This window comes from Oryzias melastigma, linkage group LG14, assembly GCF_002922805.2.
Source record: "Oryzias melastigma strain HK-1 linkage group LG14, ASM292280v2, whole genome shotgun sequence".
Taxonomy (NCBI): Eukaryota; Metazoa; Chordata; class Actinopteri; order Beloniformes; family Adrianichthyidae; genus Oryzias; species Oryzias melastigma.
In genome coordinates this window covers 1,462,343-1,472,601 of record NC_050525.1, presented here as the reverse complement: position 1 = coordinate 1,472,601, position 10,259 = coordinate 1,462,343, and positions in this window count along the sequence as shown.

Genomic DNA, 10,259 nt, shown 5'->3' with positions numbered 1-10,259 from the left:
TAATGGCAGGGTAGTGTCTTAGGAGCAAAAGGATGCCAAGTCTTTTAATGGAAATAAAGGTTTTCAGCCTACTGAGGCTCAATTATGTAGACACCACAAAATCAGAGTGAAATGAAGATGTGGCAGACTCGTCCATTTTTTCCAAAACTTAATTTCTGCAACTCAAATGCTTTTCAGTATCTTGTGTGGCCCCCACAAGCTTGTATGCATGCTTGACAACGTGGCGGCATGCTCCTAATGAGACCACGGATGGTGTCTTATGGCATTTCCTCCCAGATCTGTGTGAGGGCATCCCTGAGCTGTTGTACAGTCTGAGGAGCAACCTGGTGGCGCCTAATGGACAGAAACATAATGTCCCAGAGATGTTCTATTGGGTTTAAGTCAGGGGATCATGAAGAGCATTCAATTGTTTCAATTCCTTCATCCTCTAGGTATTGCCTGCATACTCTTGCCACGTGAGGCCGGGCATTGTCGTGCATTAGGAGGAAACCAGGACCTACTGCACCAGCGTAGGGTCTGACAATGGGTTCAAGGATTTCATCTGGATACCTTATGGCAGTCAGAACACCATTTCCTAGGTAGTAGAGGTCTGTGCGTCCCTCCATGGATATGCCTCCCCAGACCATCACTGACCCACCACCAAACCTGTCATGTTGAACGAGCACAACGTTCTACAGACTCTTTCATGTCTATCACAGGTGGTCAGAGTGAACCTGCTCTCGTCTGTGAAAAGTACAGGGCCCCAGTGGCAGACTTGCCAATTCTGGTGTTCTTGAGCAAATGCCAGTCGAGCTCAAGGGTGCTGGGCAGTGAGCACAGGGCCCACTACAGGATGTCGGGCCCTCAGGCCACCTTCATGAAGTCTGTTCCTGATTGTTTGGGTAGAGACATTCACACCAGTGGCCCTCTGGAGGTCATTCTGTAGGGCATGAGCAGTGCTCAGCCTGTTCTGCCTTGCACAAAGGAGCAGGTATCGGTCCTGCTGAGGGGTTGAGGACCTTCTATAGCCCTGTCCAGCTCTCCCAGAATAACCACCAGTCTCCTGAAATCTCCTCCATGTTCTGGAGATTGTGCTGGGAGACAAATTAAACCTTCTTGCTGCAGCACGTGTGGATGTGCCATCCTGGAGAAGTTGGACAACCTGTGCAACTTCTGTAGGGTTAAGGAATCGCAGCACGAGTGGAAAACCAGCCAAAAAAGATCAAGAGGGAGAAACTTGAAATGACTTCCACGTGTACCTCCAGTCCTGTTTTGAGGGTTTTCTAATTGTTGCTGCTGAAGTGCACCTGTTGTTAATTCCATGAACACCAATACAGCTGAAATTGATTAACAAGGTCCTCAGCTGCTTAACCAACAAGAAAATTATTAGACCGGTTAAATTCAATTCATGCCAGGCCCAATAAAAAAAGCGTTCCTTTAATTTTTGTGAGCAATGCATGAACAGCTGGACCAGCTGAGTGAAGATCCAACAAAACCCAGGCTTGAACCAAGACAAGCCCAGATCAGGACCTCCAACTAATGCCAACCTCTAGGGTGTGTCGTCTGTGAGGACTGCAAACACAAAAGAAAGCTGTAGTTCTGCAGAAAATTTCAGACACTCAAACTGTCAGAGAAAAATTATGCTGTGAGAAGACTGGGAGCATGCAACAGATGCTTGGAGGTTCACTCTGAAGATGGCCATTGTAAGTCAGAATTCGTCTGCAAGAACCTAAGTTGTAAAGACGCACGGACAGCAGAGCATCACATCTACCTGTGCCGACAAAAGATTAAAAGCAGCACAATGGGAGGAGGCCAAAGTAGGAGATATACTGATGCCCAAGAGGACTTTGTCAGAAGACTCCCACCTGAGCTTGCAGTGCAATGGCGCAACATCTTTTCTAATACTGTGTAAAAACCAACACACACCTTCAACCAGCATAGTCTTCTGGAAAAATATGACTTTGTGAAATGGCCCGTTATCATGTTGCTTCTTGAAGTCACAAAAAATCGGCACCCTAATTGACCTTGCATGAGCAACAAATTATATTACTCATGAGGCAGCTGAATGTCTGAACCTCAGAAGTTAAACCATGAAGCTCATAGTCCATGGAGTTGGCAATAGGAAGATCACTGTAAACACCAAATGATATTTCCTAAAGATCTGGGTTCGAAACAAAAAAAGGCAGCTTCAAGTCTCATCAGTTAGTCTGCTATGGCCTGGATACAATCACTAACATCAATAGATGGAACTGTAGCATGCTACGATGACTTTTGACGTGTTTTTACTTCTCAAAGGATCAGAAATTAAAGAAAAGCTGCAAGTTCACAATAATCAGGAATATATTCCAAGACTCAAACCTTCCAAGGCCATAAAGTACCTCTGTGGAGATTTTATCGAGACATTTGAGAATCTGGCCTCTCTTTGGATATTAAGAGGCCCAAATGTGGCCTTGAGCCCAAAAGGTCTGTTACCTCCCAAGCCCTATTTCTTGATAAGGAAAACACTGGACAACTCCTTTGAAGGATTTACGGAAACAGAGATTTATCCTAAAAGGTCCTCAAATAATCTTTTCTGTCCCACTCACTGAAGGATTGATTGCAGACCTCTTTGGAATGTAAGGTTTATGACTTTAGGACCCTCGGAGGACCCAGAAACTCAGCTCAGAACAAGCTGAGATTAACTCTTGAATTTAAATTTCTTTATTCACAAGTAAAGATTTTAAACATCTGTTCTTTTATTTGTGGTGTTGAATTTTAATAACTTGACATGAAAATGAATGAACTTTATTCAAAGATTTCAACAGGAAGCAGACAAAACTTCCACTATAATCTTTGTTGTTCATAAATATGTGATTTGCATCTGAATAGGAGTTTAGAGAACATTTAATCATGTATTGATAAACTGCATGTTAAGAGTTAATGAAATGGAATACAATTCATGCTTTGATTTAATCCTCTTTATTTGACAATTAAGAAACATTAGAATTACATGTAGTTTATCTTTTTCTATGAGAAATATCTTCATAGTTGAATGTGTATTCATTAAGAGTTTGAATGTTGATTTTTAAACTTTGTTTAAGCTAAACTCACTCGGATTTAATCTTTATGCAAACTTGTTTATCACAAAAGTATTTCATTATTGTTTTGTTTTCACATCACTTTACTTTCACCATGAGATACACTTTGATGATACCACACATCTTTGAATGTTCAGTACATTTAAGAGAAATAACTTATTTTTCTTGAATAGTTTAAACTGTTTTGATAGAAACATGATCCACTGGAGACGTGTGTCTGCAGCCATTGGCTGATTGCAAGGCCTCCTCTCAGGTCAAAAAGTCGATGCACTCTCTCATTTGGAGTCAGTTGGAGCTCCGTTGGAGTTTGGTTTTGAGCAGAGAACAGCTCTAGGAAGAAGAGGGAAACTTCTTCCAATCTTTTTGGTCATGTTTTTATTTCAACTTACCCCACGTAACTAAGTTTGTGCCAAGACCGTTTTTATTCACCTTATTTTTTTGGTAACTGTCGTGCATTTTCCTTTATCTATTTTAAAGCTCATCACCATCTGTGCTTCTTATTTTAAACTGATTGAACGATCTGCTTTGAGACTAAACTGCAGCGAACTTTAAATTCAGCACGCTTTTTCGACGACCATCCACTCTTTTGGCTGTGCAAACCCAGATGACCACCAGAACTTCAGCTGCATCCGGTTGTAAGCTCCAGAAGAGTCTTCGACCGTTCTCCTACACCCTGCGCCAAAGCTGCTGCTGCTTTCTTCCAACTCATTTGCCTCAGGAGAAATACCTTTGTCTGGTGAGGTTTGTCTGATAGTCCAGTCCAAGTCCAGCTTCGAGCCATTGTCGTGAGGAGACCCTCTCAGCAAAACTGCTGCGGTTTGATAAGGTCATAACAGCCGATTTGATTTATCCAGACTAGTGTCTTGAACAGTTTAACTTAATTGTTTTCTTTAGATTACAATTTTTCTCTTAAACCGTTCTGTGGCATTATTTTGCTCATCCACCTACTTCCAGAAAAAAGAACCATCACTCCCAGGGACCGTTAGGACCCTCTAAGAGATATCTTTCTTGCCACAAAGCAGGAAGTGATCTTCCCATTTTTGTAGTCTACAAAGAGACACTAACTAGGCTCCTAGTCTGCGGTGGAAGGATCCAAACCTTTGAAAAGGACACAGCCTCTGTTCCTATTGTACCCCACAGTACTTGGGTTTACATATTATTGGCCAGTGAGGCGCACAATAATGGTCATGAGAGAGCTTCTGCAAGGTTACTGAAGATGAGAGGGAAAGCTTGGGCCGTCCGAGGAAGAAGAATCGCCCAAAAAGACATTGATTGCTGCATCTATTGCAAAAAGTCAAGAGCCAAAAAATGCCAACAAATGATGGGTGACCTACCTAAAGAGAGATCCAAACCCGTGGCTACATTTGAATTCATCACTGTTGACCTTTTCAGTCCATATCTTGTTAAAGATGAAGTTAAGAGGAGGGTTGCGATGAAGATGTGGGGCATCGTCCTCTGCTGTTTAGCCAGAAGAACTATTCACTGAGAGCTTCCTGATGGCGTACAAGCGGTTCACTGCTTTGAGAGATCATCCAAGAAAAATCTGGTCTGACCCCGGAACCAACTTTATTGGAGCCAAAACTGTCTTGAAAGAGCTCTATCAGTACTTTGACAGCCAAGACAGAGCTACCATGAAAGAAAACTTTGGACAGAACGGAACGGAATGGGAGTGGATTCAACTAGCCGACTCTCCTCACTGCAATGGTTCCGCCATTCGCATCGTCAAAAAAGCACTTCAGAGCCATGGTAGAGAGACTGGCCACACTTACAGTGAACTCCTAACGACTGTGCAACTGGCTGCCAACCTCACCAATGAGACACCAATAGAAGCCAGAGTACAAGTACAAAGCAGTGAGGAATCTGTGCAGTATGTGACACCCTACTCTCTTCTCTTGGGACGTGCATCTTCAACAGGTGATGTGACTTTCAACCACAAAGGCTACTCATTTAAAAAGCTCCAGAAAATGCAAAATCAGGTCAACAAGTTCTGGAGGTCCTTGCTGGTACCAACCTAAACCTAAAAAGCAAATGGCACATCATGCAAAGAAACGTTGCAGTCGGTGACATTTTCTGGGTATGTGACCAGAATGCATTAAGAGGTCAAATCAAGCTCTGACATGTTGTAAGTGTCAATCTTTATTCCCCATAGAGTAGTTTGAGATGTCAACATCAGGACCGTCTCCAGCTGTTGTGTTCCAGCGACGGTACCTGGACCAAACAGACCAACCAAAGTTCTAAGTGGTGACGTCCATTGGATCATCCTGCATAGAGATGTTCATTTGTTTAATCCTCTTGCTCCCAGTTAAGGAACAAGTGGGAAGCTACTAAATTCTGACTGGCAGTTCGCTCAGACTTGTGCAATCATCCCAGCGATCACTGCGGACGAATTCAAACAGTTAAAAAAAAGAAGCACTGGAAAACCTGTCAGCTGCCGCTGAAGTCCTACAAGACAGCCATGCCTGTTAGGTCTCCCTTCTTCAGCTTAACACCATCACTTAATTCCGGTGTCCAAAACCAGGTTTGGGGTTGCTGCCATGACAGGCTCCAGAGACCTTGCGACCACGGCTCTGGAAAGCAGCAAAGACAATTGAAGTGGAGAACATGGTCCACTCTGACTCAATGTCACCAACCTCCCTCTGTACCTACTTGAAGTTTTCCCGGATGTGGGAGTTAAAGACCTCCCTGATGAAGGACCCAGACAGACCCTCACAGCATGTTTAGGTCTGCCGAGTCTTTCTGGCTTCCTCCCCCCCCGGCGAATCCAGCTCACCACTAGGAAGGGATCAGTGGACAGCTCTGCCCCTCTCTTTACCCGATTGTCCAAAACACAAGACCGGAAGTTGCCTGAAACAACTACAAAGTCGATCATCGATCTCCTACCTTGGGTGTCCATATGCCAGGTTTATTGATGGATACCTTTGTGTTCAAACATGGTATTTATTATGGACAAACTATGACTTGCACAGACGTCCAACAACAAAACACTGCTTGTTGAGTATAGAATTTGTTGAATTTATCTGCCAAACAGGGGTCATCTGGACGTTGTCCATTCCATATGTTGTAGGTCATGATGCACTTAATTCCCCTCCACATGCTCTGGGGATCGAAGAGAAATGCTCCTCAATTTTCTGAGCATATTTTGCCGGCCTCCGTCAGTTCTTATCTTGCTGCTCTCAATTCAGATGCTTCATCGGTCCTGAATGCAGCATCCCTGGTTTTCCGGAGAGCTCTCACATCAGCATTTAGCCAGGGCTTCCGATTTGGAGGGCAGGTTACTGTCTTGGTGATAGCGACAACATTGCCACACTTGGATATGAATCCCACAAAAGAGGAGGTATATTCCTCCGGGTTCACTCTTTCATTTATGTTGGACACTCTTGAATGATGCTCATTAAGACGTGCATGAGTTTTCAGAACTTTCTTTAATTTTCCTTCAACTTACAGTCTTGCCTCGGGACTCGCAACTTTTGCCCTTACACGTGCACCTTCAGTCACTTCAACTCTCTCTCACGCTAACACATCAAAAAAACATCTAATTTCAGGACCCCATTTCAGGACCCCTTCACTGTCCACACACTGCCTGAAAGTAAAATCCCTGCGTTTTACACTCTGAAATAACATTAGGTCACACATGATCCCCTCCAAAACAAACGATGTCCCGACATAGTGGAATCTTGGTGAACTTCAATCTTTAGATAGTCCAAGGTATTTTCAGGAAGTCAGTCTTTTGAGACACTGTACAGGCACACTCAGGAACATGGTATGCATCTTCCACTTCACACCACATTCCAAAAAGAAGATATCACTGGCCAGGCAATATCTGAAATAATACTCTGCTTATTCTGCAGGCTATATGTCTCAGACTAAAAAGTGTGAACCTACGTTTACCACTTCACTAATTACTCCACTCCTGCATGGGATTTTGGTCTTAGCTCTACAGATCCACTCTAATCCTAAACTATAAATAATAATCAGTTCTAACTAACTTAAACAGTTTTGTGTTTAACTGAATATAACACAATGAACAATGTTTTTTTCTATTAGCAAAAAAAAAAAAAATATTACTTTGGTCTAGAAACAAAACTAGGTTGACCTAGTCTGTGATATGTGAGTGTCTGATTTCTTTGTCTGAAAGGATATAGCCTTGCAGTAGATGACTGGTGTACAGGGTGGCCCTCTTCTTCATCAGATGATTCCGCTGCTTCAGCTCCCCTTTCATCTGCTTCATCTGAGGATGCTGCTGCCCCCGCTTCATTGTCACCAGCTCCATCAGACAAGGACTCCTGCTCAGCCGCTGCTTCCATTGCGGTCCTGCATGGGTCTTGATCTTCGTCAGCAGATTCTAGTTCAATCTCCTCTTCTCTTACTCTTGGTTGATGTTCAGCCTGTTCAGCCGGCTGTGCCCGATGTGTAATGATGGCTCTCCAGGTGCTCTCTTCTCCTGAATCACTGTGAGCGTCTCTTCTCTTTCCAGCTTCCTTTCTCCTTTTGACTTTGTTTTACTTCCTATTTTCTGTCTGTCCCGTCTTATCAGGTTCTTTCTCAAGAGGTAAGATGTCACATGGCAATAACAAATTCCTATGCAGCACTCTTGTCTTCCCTGAGCCTTTTTCAGGATGCACTGCATAGACAGGACTGTCTTTGTGCTTTCTCTCTGCAACCACATAGACATCTTCTTCCCAGTAGGACCTAAGCTTTCCAAGCCCACCTCTGTGTCTGAAGTTCTGTACCAGCACTCTACATCCTAGCTGCAGTTCTGCTCCATGACTCTTTTTGTCATATGTTACTTTTTCCTTTTTTTGTTCTTTCTGCTCAGCCTCTGTTGCCAACTTGTAGCCCTCTTGTATTCGTTTTCTCCACTTTCGTGGATATTCACTGTGGGAAGTTCTCTGATCACCAGGAGTCAGCCCGAACATGTCTACAGGTAATCTAGGATTTCTACCGAATAGGAGATAGTACGGAGCATAGTCTGTTGCTTCACTTTGCGTACAATTGTAGGCATGGAGAACTTTGGCTAATGAGCTCTTCCAATCTGACTTGGCTTGTTCTGTTAAGTTTCGCAGCATGGACAGGAGCATCCTGTTAAATCTTTCCGCTTGACCATTTCCTGCTGCATGATATGGTGTCATGCGAGAACCTTGTACTCCACTGTACTTTTCTAGCTCAGTGAAGAGTTTGTTGTCAAACTCTTTGCCTTGGTTGTGGTGCAATTTCGTTGGAAATCCAAACTTTAGAGCAAAATCTCCAAAGGTCTTTTCAACAGCTGTTTTTGCTGATTTCTTCGAGCATGCATACGCCTGGGCGAAACGAGTAAAATGATCAATGACCACTAAGATACACTTGTAACCTTGTTTGCATCTCTCCAAGTGTAAGTAGTTGATCAACACCGTCTCAAACGGGTATGTAGTGACGATGTTGACAAGCGGAGCTCTTGTCGACTTGTTTGGTACTTTCCGTTTTAGGCAGCTGCAGACCTTTGTCACATAGTGATCTATGTCTCTTTTCATAAAAGGCCAGTAGAACCTGTCACGGATTAATCCAAGTGTTCTTTTTACCCCCAAGTGTCCCATCTCTTCATGTTATTCTGTGAGAACAACCTGATGGAATTCTGTCGGTAGCACTAGTTGAACTTTCGTAGCTGATTTTCTGTACAGGATGCCTTCTTTATCAACAAACAACTTTTTCTTTTCCTGTGTTAACACAGAGATGTCATCCTGCCAGTTTCTCTTGCTAAAATGTGGCCACTGTCCTTTCATAACATAGTTTTTTAATTTGCCAATGTTACGGTCCCAATGGGCAGACAAGCCTCAGTCTAGGGTGAAGACACAAAAGTGGACCATAACACATGGAACTGGACAACAAGAGGATGAGGAACACAGTTTTATTTAAGAACTGAACTGTGTCCTGAAAAGAAAGAACAAAAAGGAGTGATTAGTTTGCTGGTCCCAAACAAAAATATCAAAACAAAGGGAAATGGAGTCTTGGCCAAACAACATAAATCAGGGAGTCTGCTTACCCAGCCACCTTGACCGTTGGAGTCAGCAGCTCCCTGTTAAGGCTGCCTAACAGAAATCTACCTATACAAAAGAAACAAAGCAAGCCCGCAAATAAAGACTGCCAAGGCCCATCCCCAAAACTAACATAAAAAAACCCGGCAGTGTAAGACTGCCGAGGAAACAAAGAAGAAAAAAAGAACCAAACAAACCAGCACCACTTTAACATAAAGACCTCCTCTCTTGCTGCCCAGTCTGCTGCTCTGCTGCTCTGCTCCCTGCCTTGCCTGCCTTTGGTGTGGCCTCCTCTGTCTTAAATAGACACCAGGTGGCATTCAAGATGATTTGTCTCCACCTGCCAGATGATCAGAACGGGGCAGGCAAAGGATGCAGCACGTCAGCCATAACAGCCAATCACTGGGTTTTTCTCTTGTGCTCTTTTGATGGTTTCTAGTGGAATTTCTGTCACTGATCTCAAGGTTTTCTCAGACTCTCCATCAGTACATGCTGTGCTGATTGTTGCTGAACACAGCCATGGATCCCACTCTTCTGATTTTATTTGTACAGCCCGTGTAATTGATATTATTATCTCTGGTTACATTTTTTGTGAGCAGGTGAGCATGTACTTTTCCATGTGCAGGGGCATCCTTGAGAGGCCATCAGTATCTCCATTAACTTTTCTGTGTTAATGGTGTAGTTTTTTTCCTTGTATCTACACATTGTACGCAGTGTTGAGATGAGACTTTTTTTTGTCACCAAATGACCCCTCTCCCCCCAATATTGTTAACCCGCTACACCCCCCACTTAGAAAGGTGCGGTGATCACTGCTGCACCTGAGTCAACTTTGAACTGTATTTGTGTTCCTCTTGTTGTATGTCTGATCTTGTTCTGGTTGTACTGGAACAAAATTTCATTGTCAGTGAAAGCTGTGCATACGACAAATAAAATCTCTTGAATCTTGAATCTCTTGAAGTTGTTTAGAATGTCCTGCACCTGAGGAATGGGATGATGGTCAGGTATCAGCTTCTGGTTCAGCTCACAATAGTCCATGCACAGACGGAAGCCTCCGTCCTTTTTATGAACACAGACAATGGGTGATGAATAGGGATCTAGATTTCTGGATCCATCCTCTATTCCAGAGGTCCCCAACCACCGGGCCGCGGACCGGTACCGGGCCGCAGACCAATTGCCACTGGGCCGCGGAAGAATT